The sequence below is a fragment of the Mchenga conophoros genome, linkage group LG5, assembly GCF_057382185.1.
Source record: "Mchenga conophoros isolate Kocher_MC1m ecotype Shallow Benthic linkage group LG5, M_conophoros_male_GT1.1, whole genome shotgun sequence".
Lineage (NCBI taxonomy): Eukaryota > Metazoa > Chordata > Actinopteri > Cichliformes > Cichlidae > Mchenga > Mchenga conophoros.
Genome location: NC_140530.1, coordinates 8,230,617 through 8,242,409, shown reverse-complemented (window position 1 = coordinate 8,242,409; position 11,793 = coordinate 8,230,617). Strand labels below are relative to the sequence as shown.

General features: G+C 36.5%; 1 protein-coding gene and 1 long non-coding RNA gene across 2 annotated transcripts in view; one reads left to right on the top strand and one right to left on the bottom strand.

The window, feature by feature from the left end:
* The first annotated feature begins 287 nt into the window (after positions 1-287).
* Positions 288-11,793, top strand: part of cntn6 (contactin 6) — a 152,740-nt gene continuing 141,234 nt past the window's right edge. Inside the window, exon 1 of the mRNA XM_085273026.1 lies at positions 288-411. The gene's annotated coding sequence lies outside the window, so the exon portion shown is untranslated. The remainder of the gene's footprint in view (positions 412-11,793) is intronic.
* On the bottom strand, positions 3,153-6,655 carry LOC146573715 (uncharacterized). The gene is made up of 8 exons (XR_014892419.1): positions 6,520-6,655; positions 6,017-6,056; positions 5,825-5,871; positions 5,468-5,512; positions 4,591-4,620; positions 4,061-4,129; positions 3,780-3,854; positions 3,153-3,384 (listed from the first exon to the last, which is right to left on the bottom strand). It is a non-coding gene; the product is annotated as an uncharacterized LOC146573715 (long non-coding RNA).

The following is an 11,793-nucleotide window of genomic DNA, read 5'->3' as shown; positions in this document are numbered from 1 at the left end:
TAATGATAATGACTGATAATCACCCGCGTGATCCACGTGTTGACAGAGCCAGGCATGCGATAATATCACATAGCTAACTTGCACATTTCCTCTGATTCACTTTCCCGTTGTTGTTAAGGGCACTGCACACTGCAGAACAGAAGCACGCTGTCGTTTTGTTAGACCTGCTCCTAAATGAGATGCTTGTGATCAGAAGGAAACAGTTGGAAATAATTTGATACAACGGGGGAGTGGTCTGAATCTCACTGTCCGTTATTGGCGTGGTAAAAAGACAGACACACTTTGGAGTTCACTGCTGGGACGTCTGGCAGTTCTTTCATCCACAGTGCAGGCTGTGTGGCTCGGCGCTCTGCCCGATGCCCTCTCTGTCCTCTCTCCTCTGCTCACGCTCGTGTCTCCGCTCCTGAACAGGTAAGGGATCTGTCAAAGTTATTATGCCACTCAGCAGTGTGCGATCTTTGTGCTGTTCCCTGTGTATCCCGCCTGCACGTTGACTAAATCCTCTGCCTTTCCTTTACCGTGCGTTTGCGCAGTTACCGTGTAACGGTAGGTGAGGAGAAGGTGTGCTTTGCTATATCCTCTTTAAATATTTTTTGTAAGGAAAGTTAACAGTTAACAGTGTGTTCCGTGGATCTCTGCGCATTCCAGTGCGGGTGCAGCTCACTGTTAAAATGAGAGCGGTTTCAGCAGAACGCCGTGTGAAGGAGGCAGGTTCCCCGCTCCTCGTGGGCACCAAGATGCTCACGAGCAGTGGATGCATGCATGCAGGATTGGTGGCAGAGACAGAAGCAAAACGCGCTTTGCAAATTCCAACTATTTAGATCACCAGGTTCGAGCGCAAAATGCACCTGCCAGCGAGGTGTCAGACTGGAAACCGGGGCTTTCTCCGAGAAATACCGCTTTTCTCACTGAAAGCGACTGAATAGAGCCCAACTGTAGTAGCGGAAGTAATGCTTGAAAATGAGGTTTTTTTGCAAACAACTTGTTAATGAATGCTCCCAAAGCCTACACTTACCGTGAAATAATGGTGCGCACCTACAGTCAGTATGCGCTCCTCCTGCAGTTCCCTCAGTTTGGAAGAGCTGTAACCAAAATTTACCTCACCTCTGTCTTTAGACGTCTAAAGCCATTAATGCTGGCATTTGTGCTGTCATACAAGGATGTAGGAAACCCCCCCTCCCCAAGAAAAAAACAAACACACACACTCATACGCACACTTATTCACCCCTCTCCTCCCCAGGAAGGGCACTAAAGCATAATAAAAATGCCATTAGCCATTTTCATTCAGATGCAGCCCTCCCAAATTGTATTCAGTGATCACACTCCTCTGTCACTTAGTCCAGTGAAAATGATGATTAATAAGCCACTTTGCAGCTTAATTTCTTAGCACTGACTTAATAAACCTGCCACGTTCATGTAGCCCTACCGATTACTCTCAGGAGGGTCATCAGGAGAATACATATGGCCCCTTCATGTACTCATCACCACATAATGACAGAGGCAGGCACGGTTTGGCCACCAGGCTGCCCTCATCCAAAACACTGAGGCGACACTGCAGTACATAAAAAAACAAAATTATTTTGCCCTGAGTACAGAGGTGTAGTCTGCATGAAATACAACTGTCTAGATGCACGCTCCATCATCCAGGTAAGAAAATCCCAAAAAGTCTATTCTGTTCATCATCGGTCTCGACTGAAGAAGTCACTTTGATTAGTGACGAAATGTTTCTCCCACTGAAAAGGCTACGTCCAGCTGAACAGAATCAACTTTTTGGGAACTGGACATAAAGTTCAGTACTGCAAAAATATAAATGTATGCAATTTAGGGTCTAGGCAGCTCGAGGTATGTTTTTCTGTTGTTGTGGGAAATCCAAACATGATAATGAATCTTTTAACCTCCCATTAATTTACTCAAAAGGCATGAACACAGTAATAAATAATGTGAAAATACCGGTTTTAATAATGCGATTTTACATGAAGACTGATTAGAGATCGTTGCACACTGCACTTAAGTGGAGGAGAAAGGAAAGGCAAGTATCTTGTACACACTGTGGCGCTTCCTCACATTTCAAAGTATAAACCTTGTTTTTGGGGGGTTATCACCTCGTGTTGTCTGGGCTCTCTGGGTTTTTGCTCAACAGCAGCAGTATGAAGAGGTAGGCAGTGCTGGCTGAAGGCTAATCTTCACAGGGGTGATAGAGATAACAGTGATGTATGGAGCAGATGAGGTGGTTTAACACCCAGAGCTGACTGTTGTCTAGCAGGGTCAGGTCTGTGATACTGGAATACTGCTTCAGCTCCTCTCGTGCCTGGGATTTGGCAGTCTTAATAGCTGCAGGTGGATGCAAGCAGAGGCCGCTTCGGTATTCAGAGCCTGCAGATGCCTTGATGAATGCTATGTTGCTGCTCAGGCATCTGTCAGTCGCTTCTGTTCTCCAAGTCAACTGCTTCCTTGGCCACAAGCCAGACAGGCAGCCAGTGCATACTGTGACATGGTTATGTTGCGTTTTACTGTTGAATTTCGCACTTAAAGGTAATGGCTTATTGCTAAAGGAGAAGCTACACTCTCAAACAACCACAACTCGACTGTTTTTTGAGTGTGAAGTAACTATGTGACCACCTTGTAAATATAAAATTTATGATCTTGCTTGTATAGTAAATGCTTCCCCATACGGTAAAAAAATATATTTTAAAATACATTTTGAAATACATTTCAAAATATACAAAAAATGGCCAAAAAATATATGTGCTAAAATACATTTTAAAATATATTTATATATTTAAAATGTATTTTAGCACATATATTTTTTGGCCATTTTTTGTATATTTTGAAATGTATTTCAAAATGTATTTTGAAATATGTTTATGTATTTTGAAATGTTTTTTAGCACATATATTTTTTGGCCATTTTTTGTATATTTTGAAATATATTAATAAAATATATTTCAAAATACAATTTAAATTTATTTAAAATCATTCAAAAAAATATAAATTTAACCCTTCATATATTTCTAAGAAAACACATTCACATGTAACATCTGAAAGAAATCTTTATTTGATGTTTAAAACATACATATAGCATATCAATCAAGCAAGGAATATTCATTTTATAAGTTTATTCTCATTACATACTCAAACATTCTAAAAGAAACACACACACATATACATATATGTGTGTGTGTGTGTGTATATATATATATATATATATATACACACACACACATATGTGTGTGTATGTGTATATGTGTGTGTGATTGTATGAACATAAGGCAGCATACTTAAAATGTAATTTCTTTTCCTTTTCCAGCAGTCTCAGTTCCCCCAGCTTTCACGGCAATCCTCAAAGCCCTTCTGGACACGCTGGGAAACCCCTTCCTTACCGCCACTGTAACAAACAAAAGTCACAGTTCTATTACTTTTATCAGAGTTAAAATAAAAATGTGATTTATGTTAGCTGGCTTCATTTAGCAAACAGATATTTCTGTTTATATAGATACAGATATTAATACAGATATATTTTACGCATAATTTTACCTCTTTTTTTTCCTAGATGGGAAGTCTATCCAGTTCACATTACAGTAATGCTAACACCCCTTTTGGTCGTCTCTCCTTACCTTCCAGCATTCATAAATCTGTTGACCTTCTTTGTCTGAGACCAACCACTACAATGCATCATCACCTATTTGTATTGGTAACTTACTTTACAACCTATTTTAATGGTTGCAAAGTAAGTTACTTGTGCTGTATGCAATTTTAGATACACAGAAAGTCTTCACTTACTATATATGGCTGTCATAGTGTCCTTATCAAGGGCAGTTCTTCACTCTGCGCCGATGTCCGTTTTGCTCTGTCCTCCTATAAAAAGCATGAACATTTGAGTGTTTGACTAGTTTTAGATTTCCAAAAATTTGATATTTGTACAACTAAACATTTGAACTACAATATATGCTATTGAGCGATACTTTTATGGGTAATTTTTGGTAAAGAAACTGGTGACAGAGTTGTAGGCTTTTTAAAGTACTATTAGCTAACCATTTGAACTGACTTTCAAAGCTGATTACCTTTTAAATTGCTGTGGATCAAAACCTCCAGTGGGAAGGCGGCCATTAGAAGAACACGCACCATTGAACCTGAAAATAACAAAAACAAACAAAAAACAGAACAATATATAAGAGTCCGGTAGGGTAATAAATCTCTTCTGAAGCAATATAGTTCATTTTGGGTGAAAAACAAAACATTCCTCTAAAATATATATACTGACATCAGCAATCAACATCATGATTGTAATTATTTCCTTTTTAGTACATCTACTGCTGTTTGCATGTGTCAAGCACTACGACTGTATCTATGCATATAAATTCACCATATATATCCAGCAAAAATGTTTTGTTATAGTCAAAAGGAAAACAAACAAAGGCATTCAATCAGAGGTGAGAAATTAATTGGGAATATGAATTATAGGTGAACTATTCTTTACCTACTAGCAATCAAGCTTCTTTAACCAAGAAGCTTGAAATATTTGAATGTAAAATAAAATAAATAAATAAATAATAATAAAAATAACATGATGTAATTAAAATGCACAACTTACATTAAGGAAATCTGCATTTGTATCCACAGGCTAAAAGTAAAACAGTAAATGTGTTAGTGATAGTACAGGTATTTGTAAAAAAAAAAAAAAAAAAAAAAGAGGCAGTAACTGTGACGCTTCTAGTGGGATGCTAAATGCAGAGATTTATATTTACAGTATAATACTGCATGTACGGGTAACTGTGTTGTGAACTGTAACTGAATATTAGAGAATCTCAGAGAAATTAAATGTATTTATTTTTTGAATTTATCAATCATAAAACCGTCTGTTTTGAAGGCCTGTTACGATAGCGACTTTTTGTTGGTCGGTATATTGCCCCATAAACAATTGCGACAAGTTATGTCATTGTCATTTTAAGACCATTTTATGTCTTTGAATGTATAATCATAATATAACACCATAATAATGCAAGATCTACACACTTTCAATTGACAAACCAACATCTAATTCTTAAAGTATTTAGATCATTGAAATTAGGAATCAAAATATTAGATACCTTAAAAACTTGAATAAATAGTAAATTTTCTAACAAATAGAAAACAATGTTATTTAATGTTATTGTTTTGTTATCATTATATTTTATTTTTGTAAATATAATGGCGGATAAATTACATCATCAACAATTATTGAGGTCATGTACATGTATTGTGTGTTAAGTCGATATATCGATTATTGTGATAGGCCTACTGTTTTGGTATCATAACGAGCTTGTCAAACATGCATGACCACTAAACAATGTCTAAGCAGTAGTATTGGTCTGAATGACAACAAACATAACTAGTGTTTTGGAAAATCTGTTAGAAAACAGTTATTTCAATAATTATGATTAGCATGTGACACAGACACCGCATAAAAAACTACAACAACAAATACTTACTTTAGGAGGATGGGGGAGGGCAGCATGAGGTTGAGACTTTGACATCTGTAAAAAACAAATTCATGTATTACAAACAAGTCACTTAAAAATACATTAATGTGGCAGACTGTTCCCTGTTCAGATGCAGTGTATAAGTACAATCAGGGCTGTCACAACAATGGGATGGGGCCAAGTGGCTGCAACCCTAGGTACAATGTGCAGGTATATATAATTACATATAATATATGTGAATAAAGCAAGAATCTGTTTAGGTTAGTCACTGTGCTGACTGATGCTTGCTAGGTTTATATGATTGCAAACTGCACAAAAACAACAACAGCAACAACATTAATGACAATGACAAACAAAATTACTTACATTTATGTAAATCTCACATTAGGAAGATCTGCATTCGATTTCATGGGCTGAAATAAATAGGCAGAAACATTACTGCTAAAAAAATAAAAAACAAAAACTCTAAAAAGCCTAAAAATGACTTAAAAAGCAAGGAAATGTGGAACATTGTAATTAGCGAACATTAATAAAGCATAACTGTTCTTTGTTTCTAACCTTGGTAAGTACTCTGTAGCCAGAAGGAGAGGTAGGATTTCTGTGAAAGCCAAATTAAATGTGAATAGGCTTTGATAGTTATTGAGAAGGCAGAATAATAAGAAAAGGCAAAAGTACGTCACAATATAATTAATTAAGTTACATATTTTGATTACCAAATTATGGAAGCGTGGAGCTGCCACCCAGGCAAAAGAAAAATAGAGCTGTATCACGTTATGACGTGAAATGTTTATTGTTCTAACATTATGCTTTTCATGTTTGTATAATATAATATCACGTTATTATAATATACATAATTGTCACGTTCGCACAATATTGTACGGACGTGATAATTATGTACATTTTTCGTACAATGTTGTTCAAACATGATAGTATATTGTTAGAACGATAAACTTTTCACGTTATAACGTGATATACTTATATTTCTCTTTTGCCTGGGTGGCAGCTCTACGCTTCCGTTCCAAATACACGAGAATAAAGTAATATTATATGGGAAAAGGCACCTGCTAGCTTGATGATGGAGGCTTCTTAGACTGGCCACCCGCCTTGGCTTCTTGTCGCCACTCCACGAAATAAAGGTCCGTTTCCTCCATGCCGGCTAATTATTCATCCTCATTAAAATCTCGTATATGTTCAGTTGGCAGAATTGAGAATTTTACATCTTCCAACCACTTAATTAACGCGAACATAATCGGCTTGTTTCTTCCCGTCTCCTGTATCCGGCCGTTCCTCTCGCTGTCAGATTTCGCGCCTCAGAGACGTCGTTATTTTTCAAAAAAAAAAAAAAAGAAGAAAGAAAGAAAGAAACAGCAACAACTACTAAAGAGAGTTTTTGCACGTTCATTGCACATTTGTGGGAATGTTTAAATATTTAATTTTTATTAATTACTTTTCATTATATCTTTATTTTTTAAACCACCGTGGCAATGCGCATCCGCATACACTCCTGCACGCAAAGGGCTTTGGAGTTGACGTAATGTCGCAATGCATTGTGGGAGCGCAGCACCATCTTGGCAGGTCACGAATCAAAACAAGATTGCTACGAACCATTCTGAAACGTAGCTCAAAAGAAAATGACGGTATAGAGACAGATTCTGTCCAGATGCAAAGAGACGGTACTTGATTGTTGAAATGTGGACCCGTATGAAATATAGCCGTGGAGTAGAAACCCTGAAGACCAAACCGCTATTGACTTAGCATGATCTACTCTCATACCTTGTCTGTGGAGTCAGAGCATACACGGCGCACCAATTTCGCAATTATAAATCTCTGGAGGCGCACATCCAATTCACCAAGGACTGGGTACAAGATTTGGCTATTTTTAAGCCTCCACGTTGTGAGTACGCCGTCATTCAAGCAAAGGTAAGTCAGCTTGAGTACTGCGAGTAAAATGCGTTTGATTCCCCCCAGCATTCAAATTAGTGCTAGCAAAAATTCATTCGTGAGGGGGAAATTACAGTGAGAACATGTAGAGGCTCTGTTAGAGGGATAACATAGTGAGTTCAGTGCATTGATGTGACATTGTCCTGAAGGATTTAGTTATTCTTTATGGTTAAAGAAATTGCCCTAATTAATTCATATTTATTATAAATAATCCTAATTACACATCTTGCTTCCTTGTTTGTGTCCTGTGTCACTAAAAATACATTCTGTTTTAGTTTTATACATTGATTAATGACCTGCAGAATCTGCTTGTCATATTAGGTGTCCATAGTTGTCACTTAAAGTCGAACTTTATGTTTTCTCCCTCTTGAAAGTGATTACATCCTTGCATTACATACTTTAGGTTCATTTTTTGCTGATAGGTTTCTAAAAAGAAACATGCAGATTTAGAATATAACATGCAGCGTTCTATAGATGGATACATAAAAACACTTTATTTGTTACATTTATGATAAATGGATTTGAAAGTAAATAAAACACATTTGTGTCGGACTTGGCTTATTAAAGTTCTTGTCTTTAAATGAACTTTGTCTGTGTGTGTTTTAGGTCCTGCACTCTTAAAGACTGAATTGCAGCATTGCAGCCACAGGTCATTGTGAGCATCACAGGGAAGGTTGAAGCCGCCCACTGCAGCTGTATGGCTAGAGTCGTGGAGACTTGCAGCCATGTCACTGCTCTTCTGTTTAATGTAGAAGCAACAGTGAGGATCTGTGGCACAAGGACTGTTACAGATGAACCTGCATACTGGGTTTTGCTGGGTAATATGACCAAGATACAGCCAGAGGTTGGCCATAAGATAGACTTCTCCTCTTCAGCTGCCCAAAAAAAAGGTTCTTGATCAAAACATAAACAGACCATTCGTTGTGACAGGTAAAAGAAGCCATCCTCAAAAAAGAAAAGTTCCACCTGCTACTGTGGAGGAGTTGGATCAACTGATGGGACAATATTTTTCCAAGCATAGTTCTGTTCTGAATAACCCATAATGTTTTAATTTAGGGGGCCATGTAAATACTTTGCATTTACTGAATATGTACTTACTAAATACCACTGTTCAAAAGTTGAATAAAGAAACAAAGAAATGTTTGCCTATTTTTAATTAAAAGCACTTTGTCGAACATCACATCAGTTACAATGTAGAAAAAATGTTATGTATAGTTTACAAATGACAAAATGTTCACATAAAATCATGACAGCATTTGTATAATATCACCCACTACTAGCATTCTGTAATTTACTGTCTCTTTTGAAAACTTATCACTACATAAACAGCACAAGACTTAAGAGTATTTAACAAGAGCATTTTTCCCTGGTTTTACTACCACACTGGGGCACATGTTCACCAAAACGCAGCAAACCTTTGCCATCTTATCCAGGAAGGTCACCTTTTTACCCTCACATGGAAGAAGTAATCTGATTGGCATGGTGGTATGTAGCATGTAGTTTGAAGCAGGGATTTCGTAGTGCCCCATGTGTAGTGTTGGAACCCAGTCAGGATTTGTTTCATTCATTTCATAGGCTGGTTTGTTGCAATAATGCCAAATAATTAGCAACTCTATAAATAGAAGGTAGTTCTGCATGTTTGTTCTAAGTTTGTGCTATTGAAAATAAAATTAACAGGCTATAAATAATAATATGAACTTATTTAGAACTTACCTGAATGAAAATACTGGAGCACACCAACAGATATCTGTGGCTGGTAGAGAACTGAATATCAGCTCGTCTCGCAGCTGCTATCCAGGCTAGACGCCTTCTTTTGGTAACATCCAACACATAAGCTCCCTCATGATGTTTCCAGGTGAGGAAACAATGAAAAGAGAGCCTGTTTTCAAGCTTATTCCTTTGTCGGTAGTGCAATCTAACATTACAACCGACCACACAGCAAGCATTTGTTTGGCCTGCTAATATGGCGCCTTGACCAAAAATCCTGGCTACGCCCCATCCCGTAAGATCACGCTCCAGAGCCCTATTAACGTACGGATCTAGAAAGAAGACGCTGCATTTTTAACTCTGAGGGAGATGGAGAATGAGCCTATTTCCAAAACAGTGGAGTGTGTTCCTTTAAGTACTAAATTGTATATATTGTCAAAAACGAAAGTGTACATAGCAGTTGTTGTATCTTGTTTACTGTATCACTGACAGATAATTTCAAAGTCAATGAACGCTACATTATAGTGAGATATTGTGTAATGTGAAATACTGTAAGCAAATGAATAAACAACCTAATTCGTGATAGACCTTTGACTCTGTTTTGTTTGAATCCAACTGTTTTTTGCAGATGTGCATAAAACATGTTACTTTTAGTATTGTTATCATTATCATCATTATTGCACTAAATATATTTTAAATAAAGGATACTTTGATATACATTCTACTGTAAGGTTGGAAATGTATTTTCTTCACCCTAAAATATGTTTTGAAATGTATTTTGGTTTGAAAGAAATATATTTTCAATTTCAAAAATATATTTTTTTGGAGCATCACAAATACAAAATATATTTACCATATATTTGAAATATATTTTGGCCAGGAAAAATGTATTTTTTTACCGTATGGGTGCACAGCGCAGGCATTTAAATTCACTCAGGCAAGGGCAGCGGTTATTAAATATAATGATTTTAAAGCTGCCCTCATCAATATTTTTATATCTATTATTTGTAAAATAGCAAAGCGGAATATGAACACTTTTTCTTGTAGAAAAATAATCAGCCAACATTCCATTCCCTACAGCTCTACAGAATGTTGCTAGCATACATTTTAACAGGTCAAATTAACAGTTAGCGAAAGGATTCTCTATATCACTGCTGTTGTTGAGTCATTGTCCTTAAAAATATCTGATAAAACTGCTTCATTAATGAAATGAAAGCGCTTTTTAGCATGTAGGTAGTTGCAGTAGCTGGTGGAGACCAAAATAGAGGTAGAGGAGAGCAATAATAATTGTGAAAGATGCTAATGCTAGCTTGAGCATCTCTATAATGCTAACTGCTCTCTTAGCTCGCAGGTTAATGTCATCAATATCCATGTTAGGAAGTGAAGAAATGTACACATTGCTTTTAGGTTGGCTTCCGTTCATGAAAGAGTATGTTTTTGATACAATTTATGTGTCAGTGTGGCAAATGCATGCTAAATACAATTTAAAACAGTCAATCTAATGTTTACCGCCATGTTCTACTAAACTCCTTACAAGTTTGAAACCAATCACAATTAATAATGATGTAACAAATCATTAATAACAACACTGTATTTTTAATACTATAATATTAAAATGATATATGTGTCCCTCGTGAATATTATGATGTGGTCATAATAATATATTATGACCCCAACAGTCAATGAACAATAATGTTGAAATCTCTAAATTACAAATTTTTTAAAATATGTGGAACTAAATTATAGGTTATCTATATGTCTCCTGACACTCATCAGTAATATAGAAACTATATGCAGCATTATTTATTGATAGTTAAAATTGGAATGTTACCTTAAATATAAATCGATAGACTCTGCTAATGTATTGATTGTACTCTTTTATGAACAGTGCTATGTGCTAATATGTTGAAAAATCTATATCTTTATGCACATCATGTCTCCCTGAGTTTGTTGTTTGTAGCAACGCTGGTTTGATTTGCATTACTATAGAAGGGAGGAGTGCACAGACAAATATGGATCATACCTGTGGGGCGTATAAGCCACGAGCTCTGGATTAGAAGTCATTTTTCTTCATTAAAAGTAACCTTTTGGTCAAGATAACAATGCTAATAAAAAGAAAACAAATGCCTGACGCAGTGTTGCTTTTTAATTTGATTGTTGTCAGTTGATTATTGTGATTATTGATTGGCTGGTGTCTATCAGGAGCACATTGTGCTGGTCATGCATCTAATGAATCAATTTCAAGGAATCTACCAGTTTAAAAGCTTAGAATTAAAACGTCAGAAGCAAGCAGTGAATGGGAAAGCCATTTAATAATGCAGAAGGGAAATGAACTGGTTGGTCAGAAGATCAGATAGTTTAAAATTCAGTGTGCTCTTTCTTTCTCTTTTTTACATGGCTAATTTTAGTTCTTGCAGACAGTAAGATGTTCTAAATTTAAAATATGTAATATTCAAGTCCAACTTTTGAGATACTTTGAGGAAGCCTTTTACCCATCCATCTAATTTCTTAACTGCTTAACCAGTTCAGGGACTGAAATAGGCTTAGTGTTTGTGGTCATCAACCACAGCAGTCAGAAGGGATTGAGAGAAGAGGAGGAGGACATGTGGCGGGGGCTGTAGGAGACCAGGTAAGCAGGACAGAGTGATGACCTTCACTCTCTGATAGAAACTGACAGAAGCTTGATG